Genomic DNA, 23,534 nt, shown 5'->3' with positions numbered 1-23,534 from the left:
CCTTGGGGTCCCACTAAACCTTTGGACAATTTAAGGCTCAATCTCTCCCATGCTATAGGTAAGACAATGAGTAGAAGCACAAAATCACTCTTAGCGGCTTTCCTTCCAGCAACCATAGACAAATATTGTTAGTTCTCTACCAATGACTCCAAGATTTGAGCCATTTTTTCAAACCTAGAGCCCAGGCCACTGCCCAAAATTGAACCATCTATTCAAATCAATAAAATAACATGGAAATGATAATACCAAATGAAATACTTGTTCAAGACCTTAATTGGACTCCTATAGCCATGACAGGCATTCCATCAAACATATCATGCACATGTAATCTACAAGTATAAATAACAGTTTTGAGCATAGGGATCTCATACTTAGCTGAGAGTCACTAAGAACCATTGATGTCTCAACGCATCAACTTCCATTCCATCCATTAGGTCATATATACATTGATCATTCAATCTAGACAATCCTCCATGTCAATGATAGATCTCAACCAAAAATCCTCATGCATATGTCATTCATGCCAAAACTAGTGAAGAAATCATACATGCAATTTGGTACCTGCAAGCAAATATGATGTAGATGCTGATCCTTATGCCTTTTTACGCTTTCCTGCTCTGCTTTTACCTTCTTGATCCAAGAATCCAAATATGCCACACCCACCAAGAGTGCTCCAAGAAAACTCTAAGTCTCCAAGAGTATGAGAGAGAGAGAGAGAGAGAGAGAGAGAGAGAGAGAGAGAGAGAGAGAGAGAGAGAGAGAGAGAGAGAGAGAGAGAGAGAGAGAGAGAGAGAATAATGAGATACCTCCAAAACTAAATTGACAAAAGGTTACCAATGGATCCTCCGAAGCCATTTTAAGAATGAGGCCTCTATTTTCTTCATTTTCCATTATTTTCCTTCAATTTCCTCCTCACATGCAACCTGTGTCCTTTCAACTCCCTTTTCTCCTAAATTCCATTATTTTCATAAATAAATGTGCCAAAAATACCATTTTTCCTTTCCAAAGCCTTAACCATTTCCTTTGCCAATTTCCTTAGCCATAAACACTTACAAGTGATCCACATCACTTAGATTCTTCCCAACATTTAGCTTGGAATAAGTGTCCATCATCCATGATTATTGTTTTTCCTTTATTAACTATTATTAAATGGAATTTTCACAAGGGATGTTATAGAACCCTTCCCCTTGGGGGAACACTGTCTTCGGTGTTCAACAACACCTATAACCACAAAGGTGCTATAAGAAAAATATATATTGTCGATGGAGGTTTATAACTTATCTTGATGAATTATTTACAATGATTAACCTATTGACAATGAACCAACACGAAGACATCAAACCATGACATCATAATGACATGACAACCATACTTCTTACTGGAGCTTTATAACATGTCTCATGGTGGTATTTACATCCATATACATATGTATGTATAGCAAAATCACCAAAACATATACGAAAACACCACACCAAAATCACCAAGGAAAAATTGTGTTGCCTCAACTGGGAAACAAGGAAGGATACATAGCCTACATATGATCCACCATCTCCCATGTAGCTTCATCGGGACCAAAGTGCTTCCACTACATCTCAACTTTCTTGATTGATCAGTTCTAGAGCGTGAGCACCTATTTTTGTAATATACACTGAGGCTCCGGCTAGAATTTTCTATTTGGTTCCATTTGCAATATAGACTAGTCCATCACATTATCAACATCTCTAACGTACTTCTTTAGCAATAACACATGGAGAACATCATGGACATTCACTATCTAAGGTAGTGCAAGTCAATATGATACTGGCCCAATCCTCTCAATAATGTTAAAGGGTCCACAAAGCCATGGTGCCAGCTTATCACATGATCCAATCCACAAGGAGCTCTTCTTTGTTTTGATGTGCAAGTACACCTGTTCCCCAACTTGGAACTCATTGAACAACCTGTTCTGATATGCATAACTTTTTTGCCTATCCTATGCTACCCCTAGATTCTTCTTGATCACCTGCATTTCCTGTTCTATGTCTGCCAACATATCTAGTGCAATCAACACCCTATTAACTGGATCACTCCAACTGATAGGAGTATTCCAACCTTGCCCATACAATGCCTCAAAAGGACTCATCCTCAAGGATTCCTCATACCCATTGTTGTATGTGAAGTCTACCAAGGGGAGATACTCTTCCCACTTCCATTGTTGATGCATCAAATACAACCTCAACATGTCCTCCAATATCCTATTGAACCTCTCTGTCTGTCCATCTGTCCATGGATGATAAGTTGTGCTAAAGGCAAACTCTATGCCCAAACCTACAAACAACTCCTTCCAAAACTTTGAAGTGAACTTCGCATCCCTATTTGACACAATCTTCTTCGAAACACTGTGCAATCTAACAACATCTCTAATGAATACCTATGCCACATCATTAGCTGAGAATGTATACTTCACCAGAATGAAGTGTGAAACTTTCATAAACATGTACACAATAACCATGATGGAATTATGTTGTCTCACTGTCCTCGTGAATGCTATGATGAATTCCATCGAAATGACTTCCCATTTCCACTCTGGAATCGTGATCGATTGTAGCATTTCAACTAGATGTTTGAACTCTTCTTTCACTTGCTCATAGTCAAAACACCTAGCCATAATCTATGCTACATCCCTCTTTAAATTTGACCAATAGTAGAATTACTTCACTATTGTCAGTGTCTTCTGATAACATGGGTGACCCAAATATGGTTTTAGATGAAACTCCCTCAAGGTCACCTTCTTCAACTCACTACTATTCAACACATATATCTTTTATTGGAACCTTACAAACCCATCTACTGTACGGCAATAGTCCACATCCTGTGCACCTTCACCTGCACCTGTACCACTACCTGTACTTGTATTGTCGCCTATACCATCCCCTAAACATATACCTTTACTATCACATGTACATGTACCTATACCTATGCTCTACTACAACCTATACACAATATCCATATATCTAACATCATGCTGACCTGCTCACAAGATCCTAAGTGATTTACATGTACCCGGCTACTAAGAGCATCTATCAGTATGTTCTCTTTACCTTTGATATATTTGATCTTGAAATCAAACTCACTGATCGTAGCCAACCACCGAGCCTACCTACCATTCATATTTGGTTGGGAAAATAGATATCAAAAACCACTGTGATCACTCTTCAATGTAAACCTCCTACATAGAACGTAGTGTCTCCACATATTCAATGCATGTATAATCGCTTCCAACTCGAGATCATGAGTGTGGTAGTTATGCTCGTGCTCATTCAATTTCTGGGACTCATAGCATAACACCTATTCATCTTGCATAAGGACTCCACCAAATCCTCTCTTGCAAGCATCTGTGCATACTACAAACTCTTTATCTAGGTTTGCAATCTTTAGCACTGGTGCATGTATCAACAACTGCTTGGGCTGCTCAAAACTAGACTCGCTCTCCTTTGTCCATTCGAACTTCTTACCTTTCCTATGCATGTGATAGGATAAGCGATCTGTGAGAAGTTCCTGATGAACCTCCTATTGTAGCCTGCTAAGCCCATGAAGGATCTCACTTAATCCACATTCTTAGGAGCTACCCACTCCATGATGGCCCTTATCTTTTATGCATCTACTTCAATGCCCTCCTTGGAGACAACATGCCACAAGAAGTGTACCTCAGTCTGAAAGAAACTATACCTTGCTAAGCTTAGCATACAATTGATGCTCTCTAATCAATATCAACGCTGTTGCTAAATGTTCGGCATGTTCTTCCTCAATTTTAGAATATGCCAGTATATCATCAATGAACAAAATAACAAACTTATCCAAATATAGACACAACACACAATTCATCAAGCACATAAATGTAGTTGGATCATTAGTTAAGCCAAATGTAACAACAATAAACTCATAATGCCCATACCTGGTCTTGAACGCAGTCTTTTAAATTTCCTCCTCTTTGATGCATACGTGATGGTATCTGGATCTCAGATCAATCTTCAATAATATTATTTCTCCCTTCAACGAATTGAACAAATCATTGATCCTTGACAAAGGATACATATTCTTGATAGTCATTTTGTTCAACTACCTGTAATCAATGCATAATTTGAGAGTACCATCTTTCTTCTTGATGAAAGATATGGTGTGCCCCAAGATGATATTCTTGGCCTAATGTATCCCTTGTTCAACACTTCCTTCAGCTACAATTTTAACTCAACCAACTCAGGTGTACTCATCTTGTAAGATGGTTTTGATGCTGGAGTTTCCCTTGGCACTAACTCAATAGAAACGTATACCTCCCTGTGAAGTGGAAACTTTGTAATGTCCTCAAGAAATACATCCCGAAACCACTGCAAAAATGGGTACTTGTTCAACACATCCGCATCCTCAACCTCCTTACCCTTATCACTATAAATGTGTACTGCAAATATCTTGCACCCTTTCCCATGGTTGCACTTTTCTTGCATAATTGTCACCATCCTAACTGATGTAGTTTTCTTCTTACCCTATAAGACTCTTGGTTCTCCATTTTCATCAACAGACTCAATGGATTTTTGATAACAGCCTACCATGGTTATATGAAGATACAACCAATCCATGTCCAACAAGATATTGTATGAACCCAATGGTAATATATTCAAATTTGTTGCCATAGTCATACCATTCAAATCAAATGCTCAAGCTCTTACCCATTGATGAACTCGCCTCTTTGTACTTGTAGCCAACTACACTAACAAATACTTTGCATGAAATTCCTTACTCAAACCACACTTATCCACCAAGTTAGGACTCACATAGCTATAATTAGATCTAGTGTCAAACAAAATAGAAATAACTTGATCACAAATCTTACATCCATCTCAATGATAGATGCTTGATGGTCTACTTATTTTTTATCCAGTGTTGCATAGATACGTGGAATAATATGACCAACATCCCCAATAGTCTAAGCCTCTTACGCACTATATATCTACCACCCTGATTCTTGGAAAATCTCTCGTACGATGATATTTTCCACAAATCCAACATTCTATAGGCTTCTATCCTGTCTCCTTGTTCTATTCTCCTGATCAAAATCCCTGTCCACTATCTGATGCATTGAACTTCTTAGGTGGTCAAAAATTATCCTTGTTACTTGTATCCTGAGGCCTTGCTTACCTTCTATCCCATTTTACTTTGTTCTTTGAACTACCTCTCCAATCTGGCTTAGTCTGAGTTTTGCACTTCAATTGTTCATAGCCATTTATTAGCATTCGAATGGTCTCCTCTAGTGATCTATACTCATCGAACTCGATCCTGTCTTTTAATGCAATCGGTAATCCACTAATGAACCTCTGAATCTTGGCCTTATCCTCAATGAGATAAGGAACATACCTCAGTAATTCTAAAAGACTTCTAGTGTATGCATCATCTATCATGGATCTTGTTAGTGTCAGTATATGCATACTTCCATCAGGGATCAAATCTGCTCTTCGCATTTTCATTTTAGGTGTCTCATACTAATTTTTTGATCATTCCACTAGGTCATGCCAAAATGGTCCACTGATGCTTGTATTCTTCTTGGAAAATCAAATTTTCCCTCTTGAGGTACATTTTCTAACCCATCTCCATGTTGCATTCAGTTATGGTTTCAATTATGTTATTTTTAGAGTCAAGGCAGTCATGTTCTCGTCAGGTCTTAGGGTTCATTTCCAAGGTCAAAAGCATAGTTTCAGTGTAAATAAAGGGCAGAAAAGGTATGAGGAAGACCAATAAACAAAGATTGATTGGTAGCAAGTCATGGTTATTGTATAAAGTTCTTATTTCACTGATGTAATTTTCATCTCAAAAACATGTTTTTGAGAAGAAAACAAAGTATTTTAGTTTTTTCATACTTTTTTATGTAATTCAAGTCATTTCATGTAATAAGTGTTCCCATAAGCCGCCCAAGCATTTCTCCTTGCTGTAAGAAATGAGCCATTGAAGAAATCAGCTCAATCAAAGCATCATCCACCTGAAGAGAGACAAAGGAAGAAAAGCGTTAAACAAAGATTTGAAGACAAAGTAAAAGTTCCAAAAAAACATTATAAAGTGGGTATTTTCTAAGGAAAAATGAAAATCATCCTCTATATAAGACTTCAAAATCATTTTTCAAACTTCATCATGCTCATTTGACAAAGAGAGAGAAGGGAGTTTAAGCGAATTCGTGGCCAAAGAAACCTTGGGCACTACGCATAGAGCAAGGAGCATTGCGCATAGGGAAAAATGGTTGGGTGTTGCGCATAGAGAAAGGAGCGCTGCACACAGGGAAAAATTGTGGAGGCACTGCACATAGAGAAGGGAGTAATACGCACACAACCAGAGTGTTGCGCATACAACTAGAGTGCTCAGCATAGAGCCTGTGTGCCAGTGTAATTTTGCACGGCACTGCGCATACAATAGGGCACTACGCACTTTTACAAGGCACTATGCATATGACCAACAAACACCAAAACTACCCTAAACCCAATCTAAATCATTGCTTTTTCTACTTAGAGCCTCGAAGCAAGTAATTACACTCTTTAAACCATCCTCCCAGCACTCATTTCACGATTGTTGAGTTTGTTTGCTATATAAATTTTCAAACCCTAGGTTGTCTAAAAACCCTCCCTACTTACCATTTTCCTTCATTCCCACATCTTGTTGTCATATCCCTAAATATCATCCTTATTCCCTATTTCCTACTATCAAATACACTTATCCCCTATACCCTAATTCCCGAAACAAAATTCCTAAACCTCTACTTACAAAATAGCCCCTACTAAAAAATACCCCCCTCATAGCTCCCAACAGGGTAGTACCTCTCCTTGATGGCATCCCGGAATGAGTTTCAAGTGGGTGTGGCTGAAAATAGTGAGTTTTTACTTTCATCCTTCTACTCATAGTAGGTTTCCCACTAGTCCTTGATGTGGGGAGCTTCTTTGAGAAGTGCAAAAGTGATCTCTTCCTCGCTGGAAAAATCATGAACGGAAAAATTTCCTTCTAGTTGATCTGAAAATGAGATCTTAGATTAATTTTAAGGTATTACAGACTCATGTGCATGGATTTTCCTATATCACTTAGTGCAACAGATCGATAAGATTGTGAATGATATAGAAAATGAGTAGTTAGAAAAACATAATAAACATACACACATAACACAACCAAATAATCAAGGAGTTCACCCAAAACTCCTGGGCTACGTCTCCTCGTCTAGCCTTCAGTGGTGACCTTTCTATTATGTCTTCAAGAGCAGAGTTTTACAAAATGTGAGCTCAAATTGAGTCTCAACACAACAGATACAAAACATCAGGAGTTTACTTGAATCCCTCAAGTCTCTCTGAGTACACAGACTCTCCCTCTCGCTTTCTGTCTCTGTCTTCTCTCTTCCTCAGCACTTCCTGCCCTGTCTCTATCATTCTATGGCTTTTAATCCAATTGGTGCTAGTATGTTCATTTTTCCTTTTGGGCTCTTTGGCTTCCGGCCTCTGTCTTCTCATTTCCCCTCTAAGTGTTAAACAATCATTGTTAAACATCTTCAAGAATGGTGGCCACCTATTATGCAACGAAAGGGACCGTTGGCATGTTAGAATTCCAAAAGCAGTGATTCTTTGTTTACACAAAGAAACACTGTAAAAATCTACCCAAATTCCTTTTATCAGACCTGAAATATTATCAATTCCACCCTAACTCCATCGGGTCCGCCTTTAAATCGCTATCGCAAATCGCTTAGTCACAGTTTTCTTCGTATTTCAGTTTATGGAAAAAAACCCCAAGTACAAAGGAAAACCTAACAAAATGCTCCATATCGGACTTCAAATGTTATAATATCGCATTCATAACCCTTTCGGGTCCACCTATATATCACAAGTCACACATTTCTTTTGGCTTCCGATCACCGATGTGCTAATTGGCCTTATCGGCCATCGGTGCATCACATGGTCACTGGCCTCCTTGGCATCACCCCTTATAATGCTACGATGTGATATTGCGATATCACAATCTCATATCGCTGATCCTTCCGGGCACGATTAAGTATTTATATATATATTAGCAATGCGATAGCGCGTTTGAATATGGATCATTGATCTGCATGCTTGATTGATGGTCCTCGTTTAATCGTGTTGATCGCTATCGCACTTCCCATAAAGCTGCCTCTGATTGACTTCGCCTGGCACCGCCAATTGCGATATGCTGACCAGATCTGGAATGTTGATTGGCTAGATCCAACAGCTCCTGCGAAAAGTTTTTCAAGCCTTCGATAGACTTTGTTTTTGGCCATTTTTCATGTTTTTTCTCTCCCGAAAGTGTAATCCGCCTTTCGTGAAGGTTCATATTTTGTGATAGTTTTTTATTTTTGAAGACTTAGAGGGTTTTTTTGATCCATTTTGCATCACGCCTTCCCACTGAAAATCTTTTGGACAACCAAAAGTTGGTTTTTAAGCATCAATCAAGTTAGGATACAACTTCCTCACTTGTCCAATTTCTATCCATCGTGCACTAGTTGGTTTTGAACCTTTGAGTCCGATTCTGAGGTACTCAAAATCACCTCTACACGTAGTTATCACCTTCTTGTCCAGAACTGTGTCTTCCTGCAACTCATGGAGATATTCAGGAAACAGATCATCAGCAGAAGGCACCTGACTTTGCTCTTCGGGATCTTCAATCAATGAAGGTTCGTACAATCTCAAGATTTCTACATTAATGACTAAATAGATATGCATGTACGATGGAAATCAAGGCGAAAAGTGTTTTCACCAATTTTCTCAAGTATCTTGAAAGGCCCATACCTTATTGGTTTCAGCTTCTTACCTTCACCTTGCATTCTGTCTTTGCTGATGTACAACCAAACTTGATCACCAACTTGGAAGCTATGCTCAATTTGATGCTTGTCATGCCTTGCCTTGTACTTGGCCTAGCTTCTTTCAAGTTGTTCCTATACTACCTGGTGAATTTCTTGGATCTGTTCAATGAACTTTGTTTCTTTGTCCACATCACTGTGTCCATAAAATTCTATGTCTTTTCCAAAGACAAAATCCAAGGGAGACTTTGGTGTAAAACCAAAACAAGTCTCAAAAGGATATCTCTGAGTAGAAGAGTGCTTGGCTCGGTTGTAAGCATGTTGCACATAACACAAATTTTCATCCCAAAGCTTGGGATGCTTGCTGCAATAGCCCCTGAGCAACTGGATCACTGTCCTATTGACCACCTATGTTTGGCCATCTTTTTGTGGATGAAATGTTGTGCTCTTCTTCAATTTGGTGTCCATCAATTCCCACAGACTTGACCAAAACTTCCCAACATATCGGGAATATCGATTAGATATAATGGAAGTGGGTAACCCAGAATGAACCCAGACATGCGAAAAGAACAACTTCGTTGTTTGTTCAGCCGCAATCTGCTTGTTACAAGCTATTAAAATACACATTTTGCTGAACCTGTCCACAATAACATATGAATAATCATTACCTTTTCTAGATTTTGGAAATCCCCGAACAAAGTCCATGGAAACACTTTCCCAAGGACGAGAAGGAATTGGAAGTGGAGTGTGCAAGCTATTTTTCTATTGTTGTGCTTGATTTTAGCACACATGGTACACCCTTTAATATATCTAGAAACTATTTCATGCATTCTTGGCCAATAACAGAACCTTTGCAGTTGTGCAACTATTTTACTTACACCAAAATGACCTGATATAAGAGAAGTATGTGCTTCTCAGATTATATTAACTCTTTCAGTTTGTGGAATGTGTAACTTTCCCGAATGATACAAGAGTTTTTCCTTAACATAATAATCCAATTCTTCTACTTGTTTACCGTGACTTAAAGTTACATATACATATTTAAAATCTATATCTTGAGCATATTGTTCAATGTGTCTTTCATGCATTATTGATTTATGCTTAAGTATAGTAGATGCATTTATGATCGGTCTAGATAACATATCTGCAACCTTATTGTGTATGCCCTTCTTATATCTGATTATAACATGAAACTACTATACAAAACCCATCCAACTATAGTGTCTTGATTTTTGCAATTTAGTTTGTGAGTGCAAATATTGAAGTGGTTGATGATCTATATGTATAATTGTTTCTTTGCCCATTAGGTAATGTTTCCAATTTTTCACACTCTGTACTAATGCATACAATTCTTTATCATATGTGGGATAATTAACTACTACAAAATTAAATGTCTCAGAATGATAGCATATGGGTTTACCGTGTTGCATCAACATTGCTCCAATGGTCTAGTCACTGGCATTTGTTTCAATCTCAAATGGATGTTGAAGATCTGGCAGTACTAGTATTGGTGCTGTACTAATTTTTTCTTTTAAGGTGTCAAAGGCTTTTTGCTGTTTGCCTCCCCGCTGAAACACCTTGTTCAATCCTGTTAAAGCATGTAAGGGAGCTGCAATCAAGGAAAAGTTAGCAATAAACTTTCTCCAATATTGTGCTACTCCTAGGAAACTCCTAACTTCTGTAGTAGATTTGGGTTTAGACTAGTTCACAATGACTTCAACCTTAGAGGGATCTATTTTCAATTCACCACCCCCTACAATACGACCCAAATAATTTAAAAATGTTTTTCCAAATTCACATTTTGATAACTTCATATAGAGATTTTTTCTTTTCAAAACATCTAAAGTTTGCTTTACATCCTGCAAATGTTCTTCCCATGTTTTACTAAAAAAAAGAATGTCAGCTAAATATACAATTACAAAATCACTAATAAAAGGTTTGGGTACACCATTCATAACTCTCATGAAAGTGGCAGGAGCATTAGTTAAGTCAAAAGGCATAACCAGTGATTCATATAGCCCTTGCTTTGTTTTGAAAGCAGTGTTCCATGCATCTTGTTATGCTACTCTGACCTGATGATAGCCACTATGCAAGTCTAACTTGGAAAATAAACTGATTCTTTCAGTTGATCTAATAGATCATCAATGTGAGGAAGAGGATAACGATTCTTGATCGTTATTTTATTTAGTGCTCTATAACCAATGAGCATCCTCCACAAAACATCTTTCTTTCTCACCAACATGATTGGAGATCCGCATGGTGATGTGCTTGGTCTTATGAACCCTTTATCAAGCAGATCATGTACCTACTTCTTGGTCTCTGCATTCTCTAAAGAGGATAACCTGTACATTCTGATGTTAGGTAATGGAGAATCTTGCTGCAAATGAATATCATGTACTATTTCCCATTTGGGTGGCAGACCTTTAGGTTCTTGAGATAGGATATCATATTCTAAAACTACTTTAACTAAATCAGCTTTCGGTTTCACATCACAACCCTCAAATACATTGGTTTAATCAGGGTTCTTTTCCTTTACAACCATTAGTAAAAATTGCTTGCATGAATTTACAATTCTTTTCATCTGCCCAAATTTTATGAGAGAGTAGTTATTTTTGAGTTTATAAGCTCTTACAATATATTCTATTCCATCTTTAGTGAGTTGATACTTATTTTCAGTTCTATAGAAAATGGCTTTTCTATCATATAAGTAAGGACATCCTAAAACAATACCACATATATCCAAGGGAACTATATCTAACTCAACCTCATCTACTAATGTTGACCGAATAGCAAACCTAAGTTTACATTCTCGTGTCACTTGTAGCTTTTCTTTATCACATACCCGACCTAATGGATAGGGCTTATTGTGAGGTGTGGTTAGTAATCCCAACTTCTTTACAATTGCTTCAGAAATCAAGTTTACTTGTGATTCACTTTCGAATAAAGTATCAATCTTTTGCTGCTTGGAAATAACTATTATATGAAAAAGCTCATGTCTTTTCCTCTCATTTTCTTCATTATCAATGGATTGTGCAAAATTACTTGTAGATGCTTCAGAATTTTTACCTTTCACTACAAGAAAAAAGGTCATTGGTGAGGTTCATGCCTGTGACGTACCTTTAGGGTCTGTCACCAATGTCGTATATGGTGACGGTCTTTAAAGAAGCGTTGTTGTAAGTTTATATTGTGATGGTCCTTTAAAGTTTGTCACCAAAGCCATTTTCAATGACACTTTTGGTGAGGGTCATTAAAGGCCTGTCACTAATTCTCTCTTTGGTGACAATTTTGGTGAGGGTCATTAAAGGCCCATCACTAATTCTCTCTTTGGTGACACTTCTAGTGATGATCTTTTAATGATCCTCACCAATGATCCTTTTGGTTACTTTTGGTGACAATCAATAAATGTTCGTCATCGTTGATCATTCCAATGAGTTTTTGATGATGCTTCATGCCTGTGACGAACCTTTAAGGTCCATCACCAATGTCGCATATGGTGAAGATCTTTAAAAAATCGTTGTTGTAAGTGTATATGGTGATGGTCCTATAAGGTTTGTCACCAAAGCCATTTTCAATGACACTTTTGGTGAGGGTCATTAAAGGCACGTCACTAATTCTCTCTTTGGTGACAATTTTGGTGAGGGTCGTTAAAGGCCCATCACTAATCCTCTCTTTGGTGACACTTCTAGTGACAATATTTTATTGACCCTCACCAATGCTCTTTTTGGTTACTTTTGGTGACGGTAAAAAAATGTTCATCATCTTTGATCATTCCAATGAGTTTTTGATGATGTTATGTACCTGTAACTATATTTTTTGTCAAAATATAATGATTTAATACCATTGTTCTGGTGTCCTTTTCATTATGTGTCCAAGGCCATAGTGGTTATAGTTAGTCAATTTGTTAAGAAGTAATTAGTGTGTATCATTTCCCTCAAGTCATAAGAATATAGTTTTCCTATTAGTCAACACACAATTCATCTCTATTAGGTTTATTATCTAGCAAATTCCCTTTAGATAAAGTTCCACTAGTGTGTGTAGGAACTATATTATTTAATACGTAATCAAGATTTTTCAATTCTATTAATGAGAGAGACCTAACACTCCTCAACACTCATGGCACACCTTAACATGCTTTGGAACACACTAACATTCCTTTTCACCTCACATGTCTTGGAACATCTTTCCATGACTAGGATGCCCAAGCACATGTTGGCATCCCATAACATAGAATAACACTTCCCTAGCATGTGTTGGCATGCCCTGTAGTCCCTCGAATTCCCTGGAACACCTTGGCATAATATTGCATTGGCATACATTAGCACTTGGCACACATTGGCCCCTAGCATGTATTGGAACATATTATTAGTGTGCCTAGCATTCCCCTTTTGAAAAAGATAAAGTCCTGACTTATTAATCCTCTTATGTGTCCATTTCCTTGTGTTAACACTCAGGTTGTTCCCTTTGACTCCAAAGGGAATATGGCCGAGGTAACCACTAACCAATCTTTTAGTCACAGGTTCTAGCCTACCTGCAACCAGAGAGGGCTCTCTCTTTTTGATTTAGCTTTGTTTTGGTGTAATTTTAGGCTAGTTATGATGCTCAGATTTTGTTTTGAATTTGTTTGGATGATGATATCAGTCAGAACTGGTATGTTTTTTTAGAATAATCTAGGCCATTTGGCATGGAGTCAATGATGGTGAACTTCTGGAATGTTTCTTGAGGGAAAAGGTTATGCTACAGAGCCAGACAGGTATCTATGGAACAATTCTTCAAATCTGTAATATGATGGCATGAAATCAGGGGTGAAAGGAAACTAAGGATCTTTCACTATACTGATAGAGGGAAAAAGTGGGAACATTATCTAGGAGCATTTAAGAATTCCTGAACAACATTCATAATGATAGAATGAATACAAACATGAGCAGTTAAGAATTCATGTTTATGATTAATTCTGAAGAAAACACAATTAACAACAGAGATTGAGCAGAGGGTGCATTCAAACAATTCCTCAACTATTCTTTTTCTCTTTTGCTAAGTTAATGAAACATAATTTTGAGTTAAGAAAACATAGAAAGACAAAATATGGTTTAGAATAACTTATTGCTCCATCTAACAACACATGAATTCTGTGGCAGAACGCAGATCATCACTTTGACATCAAACAGTGCAGAGATCATGAACTTTCCTAGCCATTTGTATTAGATAGTCTGAAAATTTACAAGGCAGTGTCTCAGAGAGAAAATCACCAACCCCAAATACGTTCTGTGGGGAGGTATATATACAAAAATAAGATACAAAATATCTAGCTGATGAGTTAATAGCTCATAAATTCTATGCCAACCCCTGAGGAATTATAGCTGAAAGAGTAAATGCTGCAGTAAATATTTAATGCATTAGCTATCCATCTTGTCAGAGAGTTTTGACTTTTGTGACCAACTGAGTGGGCTAGGGCTGCGCTGTGTAAAATCTGCGTTTTTTTCCTTTTTGGGCTTGTTGTCCCAGTATTTTGTTGAGTCACTATTCTCACCCGCTCTGCTTGTTGTCGTCATGTTGTATTCAATTCCGTTGACTTGAGGCTGACCAAAAGAGACAGAATCGAGATTATTTTGGCAAAATTTGCAGCATTGCTTGCCACCAATCTTCTTTAGGTAGTTGGTGTCTTCCTGTTTTTATTAAAGTCTCATCTGCCTCTGTGTACCTATAAAAATTGGGTGGGACCTCAAACAAGTGATTAATTTCATGTTCAATGTAAAATAATTTTTCCATCTTATCATAGAGGCTCTGCTATGATGGAGGTCCTGCTTCTTCTGAAGTACTTGTGGATGTTGTGACCTGATTTGAAATGAAATTAGTCATCCTGGTGGCATACTGCTCACGGGGCAGCAGTCTTCCAGCACCGGTCAGTAGGCTGGGCAATCCTTTACCTTGCAATGCTCCCATTCTCAACTTATAATCATCTACCTCAGCCTGCACCTCCTGACATTTTCTCTCCAAACTTTGCACAAAATTTCTAAGGCTCAACACCTTTTTGGCTGTTTAAAACAGTCTTTGTTCTGTTGCTGATGTCTAAGGCTACCAACTCCTCTTTAGTGTGAGTGTTCAGGAAGTGTATCATCTTGCTAGCCTGCTTAGGCATATTCCCTAGTGCTACTCTGGCCTTTTGACTTTCAATTTGGGCTTGGCCTATTAATTCGATCTGCTCATGCATAGTTTTGATTGATTTCCACTGTCTGGTGATAGAGTGGTCAATCCTGGTCCACAAAATTTTCTTTATTTCAGCCAGAGTCTTTTCTAAATTCAGCTCCTTCTCCAAGGCCTTTATTCTGTCCTTTAGGGCCTTAATTTCTCTGGTCTGTTCAACCACTGTCATTTTGGATTTATCATATTTTGCTTCTAGCTCAGCCAATTTTTCTTTGGCCTATTTAATCTCCATTGCCTGAAGCTCTAGCTCCTTGACAGATTTTGTCAATTCATCCATGCTTATGCTAGACTCAGGAGCTGTTGTTGTTGCCGCTGCAACATCTGTAGTTGTTGTAGTTGCTATAGTAATAGGAGGGGTCACTGTTGCTTCTGTAGCTGCAGCAGTAGTTGGGGCAGTTTGAGGTGGTTGGGAGGTCGACTCTCCCTGCTTGTCTTGCAGTGACCTTTCCAATTCTCCTTCCATTTGGACTATTATTTGATTCATTTGCATTAGCAGGTCCAATGTATCCTCAACTTCTTTCTCTTTCACCAGCTCTCTTATTTGTGGATGCATGGTCGAGGAGAGCCTCATTTGCTTTTTTAGAGCAGCAATATCATCCTCCTTTTTCTTCATTAGGGCCTTGATAGCTTTGGGATTCTTAGGATCATGCCCCAGGTCCAAAATAATGTCCTCCAATGTTTTGATTATGTTGTCTTTGGCTGTGGAGGACATTCTTTCTAAATCAAGCTGAGTATTAGTGTTCCTCAGAGATTCCTTTAACTCATGGGCCAGTGTGGCCTTGTCTACCAATGTGGCATAGACCATTTCCCCTGTTTGCTTATGCAATTCTATTTGATCCATGGGGTGAATGTCTTTTTCCATAACCTCTAACTTTGTCCTGACATAATCTGCAGCTGACTGAGGCTGCTGAACCTTGGGTTTAAAATGGCTGAGGATCATTTTTTCTTCTTTGATGTCATACGCTGCCATCAACCTTTCCTGCTTGGCAGGTGTTGCCTTAAGAAATTGGTCATATAACTGTACTCTTAACAGTTCATTTTGTGCCTTAATTTCTTTAAAGGTGGCCTTGATGCTAGCTGGCCTCTTGCTTTGCTGTGTGGAGGAGGACACCTCCATGCCATGCTATCTATCCTGCTCTTGTTGAAAAGAGCTTGTAGCTGTTTGTTGACTGCCTTCTCTATCTTTCCTTGGACTTCCAAGGATTTCTTCACTTACTTCCTCCACAATTGGATAATCAACCTTTTGCCTCTTGGCTTCGGGCTGCTGAGTGGACCCACTAGTAGGTGTCGAGTCATCTCGGTCTCATTTTCTACCTCTTTCCTCATGGGTACGAGTCTGCAAGGCAGGCACTCTTGGTGCTTCTGTTTGTTGTAGAGGGGCCTATACTTGAAGTTGCTCCATTGAAGAGGCAGGCTGTTCTGTGATCACTTCTTTCTCTACATCCATTATCTCCTTCCCTCTTTCTGTACATGTTGCTGATGTAGATGGTCCCTGGGCAGCTTGTGTGGCTACAACAGTGGATGTGCCTTCTCCAATTTGATGTGGCAACTTGAACGTTACCTGCTGCAAAGAATACAAGTTAAGAGTTTTTTCTAAATCCTTGACATTTTTCTCCATTATTTCCTCTTGAGTCAATTCCTCAACTAATGTGCCTTGCAACCACTCATCTTGGTTGGCATATTGTTCAATTTGTGGATATTTACAGTGGTCATAACCTAGCAGCCTGTATTTAACTCTTCTGGCACTGATAAAACCTTCCGGGTCATAAGGGACCCACCAGAAGCTCCTCTTTAGCTTATATTTGTCCCTGAGAATTTGATTAGCATCTTGCCAACCTTCTTTCTTGTTCATGATGAAGGGGCCTAGATGGTCTTTGAATTTGAGGTGAGCTTTCTTTTTGGCACTATGAAAATGGGTAAGATCAGAACTAATGAGTTGCCTATAGTATTCCAAGGCAAGCACTCTCATTGGTACATACCTTGGAAGCCTATAAGGACAAAGCTCATAGCCATAGATTCTAATGACAGTGTGATTTTGATATAGGTACCAATCACCTATTTTATAACTCTTGGACAGCTACAAGGTCTTCTATATCTCAAATGACAATCTAGGAGGAGGGGATCTCATTAGGAGGCAAGAGACTGGGTAAACAAATTGGTCAATAAACTCACAGTAAGAAAATGGAGAGTTTTGAACTTCATGGAAAACTGATGACCAGAAGATGACAGACCTCTTTTCACCCCTAGAATCCAATTTCTTGATGGGGCATTGGAATCTTTCAGACTGGTAATACATGAATAAGTGGTATATATATGATGAATATTTGAATACTCCCTCCCTATCCACTTTCAATAGCAGATCATGTATTTTATTAGCTATGAACTTTGCATAGTTATACTTGTAAGCAGGGGGCTGGCCTGGACTATATGCAGCTAATAATACCAACACTGTTTCATCAATGTGCTCACTCGTTTTAAAGCCCAGCACATAAGAGATCATATCAACTAGAAGCTTGCCCACCTCATTGAAATGGACATATAAGAAAGGAGGTGGCCCTGTAGGCTGGCGGTCTGCCCTCATGAATGTCTTGGTAATTTTTTCAATGTGATAACTGGAGAGCTTGGAGCCTGCATCCAGCAAATAGTTCATGGAAAAGGGAAACAAAAACTGAGTTTTCTTGAAGTTGAGCATTTGGTTGATGGAGTCAGGAGTAATGTGGAAAAGCATGCTCTCATATGGAGACATAACAACTCTCTGAGTTGGATCATAGTTCTCGGCACATAAGCGGATGATCTCAGGAAAAATATTGACAGATGGGAGGAAGTAATAAGGCAAATTGGACTCCCATATACCATACATGTGACAGTTTCTTTGATAGTTGTTTCTCGACTGGTAGAAGGTCTGCAAGTGATTTTTGTCACCAACAAGATCTTGGATAATGTAATCTCTATCAGCAAGAGGCATGGCTTCAAGCTATTTGTTTGGTGGATTCATAGGAGTGACACTAAGAGCTGATGGAGTAGCCATTATAGAACTTTTCAGATGTTATCTTTTAGAGTGAAGTTTTTTAGCAAAAACAGGCTGAGGATAACTACTTGTGAGGACTTGTAGAGGCGTGGCAGAATGAGTTCAGCTGAACCAAAAGTCTTCAATATTTGTGGCTGTGGTGAAAAGAACAAACTTTGCAGAGTTTGATTTAAGCTTTGGTTTCTTTTTAGCAAATTATCTGAATTTAGAGACTGTGAGGGCCAAATGTAGAGGGGAAAGGGATTACCCAGCTTAATGCACTGAGATTTTGCAGTGAAATGCGGTAAAAGGGAACAATGCCGAGCATGTGTAAAGTTATATCGAGAATTCAGGCTTGAAAATGGATTTTGGCATGGTGAAATCGTGAATGGACCATGGTTCTCTTAAACAGGGGGGTGCATTAGTGAATTTAGGCCAAATTTATGAGGGACAACCCCATTGAACTTAGGATATTTCAAACAATTTAGTGAATAAATTCGAGAGAACGGGAAGAACACGGGTGAACAGGTGGAATTCGGCAAATACCTAGTTTAGCTAGCGCCGAGGGTGGTTGAGCTGATTGAATGGCGAGTACTGACGTCGAATTTGCAGGTGGCAGCGTGCGAATTGTTCAAATTTGAAATCTGGAGGCAATTTGGCATGAACAGCAAAGCGACGCTCTCCAAAATTTCCAATGAAAATGACCAAAAACGGTCACTTTACGTGTTTTTAATAAAAAAATTGGCGCATATGCGCTTTTGGCGCTTTCCCGCGATGACGTCAGCATGACGTCATCGGCGGGTCCCGGGTACGGCCAGGGTGACGTGGACGCTGACTCGGATGACGATGTGGTGGGACACGGTGGCACAACGTGGACACGGGCGGACAACGTGGCGAGTGACGTGGGGCAGCGGCGGAGACAGGGTGGTGACGTCATGGCTGACGGGAGTGCTGACGTGATGGGGCGGATGGTGGTATCCGGTTTCCCCGCACCACCTTTGAGCAAAGGCGGTTTTGGGGGGGAGGCCTCCGAACACCCCGGGCGGTCGACACGTGGCGGGGGTACGGCAGGGAAACCGCCCATCCCCCGGACGTTAACCCCCGGCGCGTTGTGGGCTGAAAATACCCGCCCACCATTGGATCTGGCGCGGTGTGGAATGGACGGCTGGCGGGGCTTTTGGCGTAGCGTGCAGCTTCAGAGCGGGTCCCTCCCGTATATTTAAATAATATTGCGCTGTGTAGGGTCCGAACTTTGGTTTATGTGGGTTTTTGCGGGTTGGGTTAGTGCGGGGTGATATAATGTAATGTTTAATTTAAAATATTCAAACATTAAACATTGGGGTTTGACTGCGGGGGCAAATTGCAAGGGTTTAGGTGGGTGGGGGTTTAGGCATAGGTTATTAATCCTAACCAGAGGTTAGATTAATTCCGGGGTTTAGGACGCGGAAGGGTTGATAATAGCCCCAAATGGACTAATATCTCCCATAACCATGTTACCTAGCTATAATGCTAGGGGGTGGGATAGTTAATATGTTTTTTGGGAATTTTTATATAGTTTTTTGTAGAAAATAGGGGTGGGGATGTAACTAGGGAGCTATATAATAGAGTTAGGAGTTAATATGGGTATGTGAGGTGAAGTGTGAGGGAGAGATTAAGCTGTGAACTGAAAACTTAGAAACAAGGAATGGATGAAGTATGAAATGAGGGTTTTACACAAGAAATGTGGCTTCTCTTATTGAAGAAGGTGAAAACTTGACATGATTTTCTCAAGGGGGAAATGTAAGTAGGACTGTTTAGGCAGATTCTAAAGTCCTCAAGGGGATATTAGTAAGAAACTTTTTGAGGGGAATGAGGGGAGTTAGACATGCTTTGATAGTTCTGCCATTTAGACCATTGCTCTGACCCTTCTTTTATTGATGGGATAAGACATGATTTTCAATATATCAGGTGGTCAGACCTTGCTTCTGCAACCTCAAAACTACCTACCCAGCCTAATACACCTAACATTTTTTCTTCTTTTGAATGGGTGCACTTAGCCTTGCAAACCCTGATAATCCTCTTTTCTTTTGACTGCCCTCCTATCTAAATCTACCCTTATGTCTTCCAAGGGCCCAGATTAAGCAGTTGGGCTCCTTCATTTCTCTATCTAGCTACTCATCTGCCAAGCTTGAACTGTTTGGACAGATATTCATTCTCTAGTCTAGAACAAGCAATTTAAAACATGGCATGGTCCAGTTTGAGCTGTTGGGCCATCCAGCAAGCTAGCAGTGGCATTTTGGTTAGCCACTTTCCTGGTCTTTCTTTGGGGTTCATTTCAATTATTTTTTCTGACCAATTCATTTTCTTGCCTTTTGATCATTCTTTTAAGGCATACCCTCTTTACATTTTTTAACTCTCTGTTCTTTTCACAAAATATGGAACCTTTGTAGCATCAAAGATGAACATTTTTGGCACTTCCACTGTCAATCATGAAAAATGAAACCTATTGGTATAGGAGACTAACAACTTGCATTTTAGCTTGGTTATTCCTTTTATTGCCTTGAAACTCCTTGATGCGTATTGGCATACTCTGGCACTATGCACATCCTAGCATGTCTTAACACCTGACATGTATTAGCATTCCTTGGCACTATTTGGAACATGTTAGTGGTGAGCTCCAGTATTGTAGCAATAATGCTACAACTCCTGGGGCTTCCTGTCTCTCATTTTATCAACCCGGTAGTTCGTACAAACTTGGAAGCGACGGTGCTATATGCACAAGTACTAGCTCTTGTCGCAGCTGTCACTTGGTCAGCTGGCACAAGTCCGCTAGGGCTCAAGCCAACTTCTATAGGCTCTCAGAAGAAGCTTGCTAATTGATGGACGAAAGCTAATCTCAAAGGAAAGCTACTCTACTTGACAAAAATGAACTGAAAGCAAATCAAAGCATGTAAACCTAGGAAACCCTAATTTAACTAGTCTAACCTCTACAATGCAAGAAATGTGAATGAAACTTATACCAATGCTGCTGTTACCTCTAATAGGTGCAAATGCATGGATCTAAACTACTTGCATCATGAAAGATATGTTTTTGTATTTTTCCTTTAAGTGTGTGGAATGATGGTGATCTTGTGCTAACTAGGGTTTGGTTGTGCAGATGGGATGAAGAAGGAAGGAAAGCGTGGGACAGGTTGGGAAGGCTAGGAGAGGTCCCTAGGGATCCTTAGCATCCATCCACAGAGGTTCCTCGCATTCAGATGCTCAGCAACCGAGAGAGTGGCCTTCTACAGGATGGCTGTGGAGGATCCTACAGGATACTCTGTTTTCTACAGGATGCCTACAAATGGCTACAGGATGACCTACCGTGAGTGTTTGGAGTGATGGAGGAGTGATGGAATGGTAGGGGGAGATGTGTAAGGTAGGAATGAGGCTGGTGATGGCTGTAGAAGTGGAGGAATAGGATAGGGAGTGAATGTAGGGAGTAGGTTGGAAGATAGAGGGCTAGGTCAATGAAAGGGCTAGAGAATGGAAGTACGTGAGGAGTGAAAGACTTTGGGAGATAACAGAGCGGAGCAGGGGTCAAAGATATGGTTGCATGTGTGATCAAGATGGAGGACGAAGTGATGGAACGAGGGAGAGCAGTGTAAGTGAAACAAAGGCTTATGACTGTCACTCAACCAAAAATGCATCAACCTAAACTACCTATGCTTGTGAATTCAATGAACAGCAATCTAAACGCGAAGGAGAATGTGCATGAAGTTGTGATGAAGGTGTGTGGTGCAGGTGTGAATGGCAAGGAAGCATCTAACGTGACTGTGACTATATTGCAGCAATCATCAAGTAAAGAAATGCGTGTTTTTGATGGCTAGTCATGGACTTCACTCCAATCCCAGATGAGACGGCAGTGAGCCTTAACAACCTTTTTGTTGGAGCTCCAATCAATTATATCTATCCTCTGCTACACTAAGCAAGTGGAAACAAATTCAACATAAGAAACTCCTATCTAACTCATGAAAAAGACCAACTTAACAACCTGTAATTCGAATTGCATGTGTAAATGAAAAGCTCAAAGTGCTGAAATGAAATGGAAACAACACTACAGCAGAGGGGACCTATGGCTCTCAGGTTGGGCCCTAACCTGAGAGCTATAGTCGCCTTAAGAAAAACTTAGAACTAGATCACAAACTGCCTTCTTTATTCATAACTGATATCATGCCAAATTGGCTTACAAAAAGGAAAGAAAACTGAACTGTGCTCCAAAATTACAATAGCAATACGAGAGTTTCAACAACCTATCTAAGGCTAAGGCCTCCATACTTATACAAAAACGATGATCCAACAAGTGTCCTTCATTTTAGGAGCTCGGCTGTCCAACTAGAGTTTAACTGCTGATCCTGTAGGATGGTCATAATTGCTGTTCCTGTAGAGCAGTTTATAACTGCTGTTCCTGTAGGACAGCTGGCTGCTTCTTAAGCTCGGAGGGGAGATGGATTGGAGCTCGGATTTCTTGGTGGGAATCACGAGGAATGTCCCAAGGCCGTGGACATCCTCTCCTAAAAACCAGCAGTGCCACCTCATTGTCTCCTTATCTCCTTTTTCGTTGTCTTTTGCTCCCTTTTAATGCCAAAACCTGGAATCATAATGCATTAGTCACGTAGAGAGAGTGCCTACCCTTCTTCCTACAAAAAACATGAATAAACTAAGAAATGCATCCATAAGCAATAAAAATGAATGGTTTGAGCAAGTAGAATAGGCCAAAATGAGCCCAAATTGTACCAAAATTGGGGCTCATCATCACCCCCCAGCTGAACCATTTGCTCATCCTTGAGCAACCTTGCTCCTGCTCCTTGTCCTTGGCCGAGGACTCGGGACCAGAACAGGCTCTTTCTTTTCTGCTTTTGATGGCCCTGCCTTCTTTGCCCCTGGTGGTGATGAGGGTGATGTTTCCTTCCCCTTTTCTATTTCCTTGAGTCGGGCTTCGGAAGGCGACTGGCCTATCTTTCGTGTCCAGGAAGTTATTTTTGGGCTCCCCTTTTTGGGGGTGGCTGATGTTTTAGAGGGGGTCCTTGCACTGGGTGAAGTAGGGACATCCCCTGAAGTGGTTTGGCTGCTGGGTGGAGGCTGTGGCTTGCCCGTGGTCATCCTCTTGCTTCTCCTGGCTTCAGGTGGTAGAGGGGTCTCCCTCTCCCTTTTCTCTTTCGGTTTTGGAGGTGTGCTGAGGGCAGCCAGTGCCACTGCTGCCTCCTTCTCAAGAATGCCAGCCTTCTCTTTCTTGCGTTTTTCTCTCTCGGAGCTCCTTGTAGAGGGCCTCTCCTTTTTAGATTTCGGGCTTCCTGTAGAAGATTCTTTCTTTGTCTTCGGACTCTCTATAGGAGGCTGTTTCTCAATGACCTTCGTGCCTCTTGTAGAAGCCCCTCTTTCCAATCTCGGGCTTCTTGTAGAAGCCCATGTCTCTGTCTTCGGGCTTCCTGTAGAAGCCTATGGTTGCACTTTCGGGCTTCCTGTAGAAGCCTGTCCTCCAATGATTTTCGGGCT

Source organism: Pinus tabuliformis, chromosome 7 (assembly GCF_031772625.1).
Source record: "Pinus tabuliformis cultivar Carrire ecotype Pingquan chromosome 7, CPIR1, whole genome shotgun sequence".
NCBI lineage: Eukaryota > Viridiplantae > Streptophyta > Pinopsida > Pinales > Pinaceae > Pinus > Pinus tabuliformis.
This window is presented reverse-complemented; position numbering follows the sequence as displayed.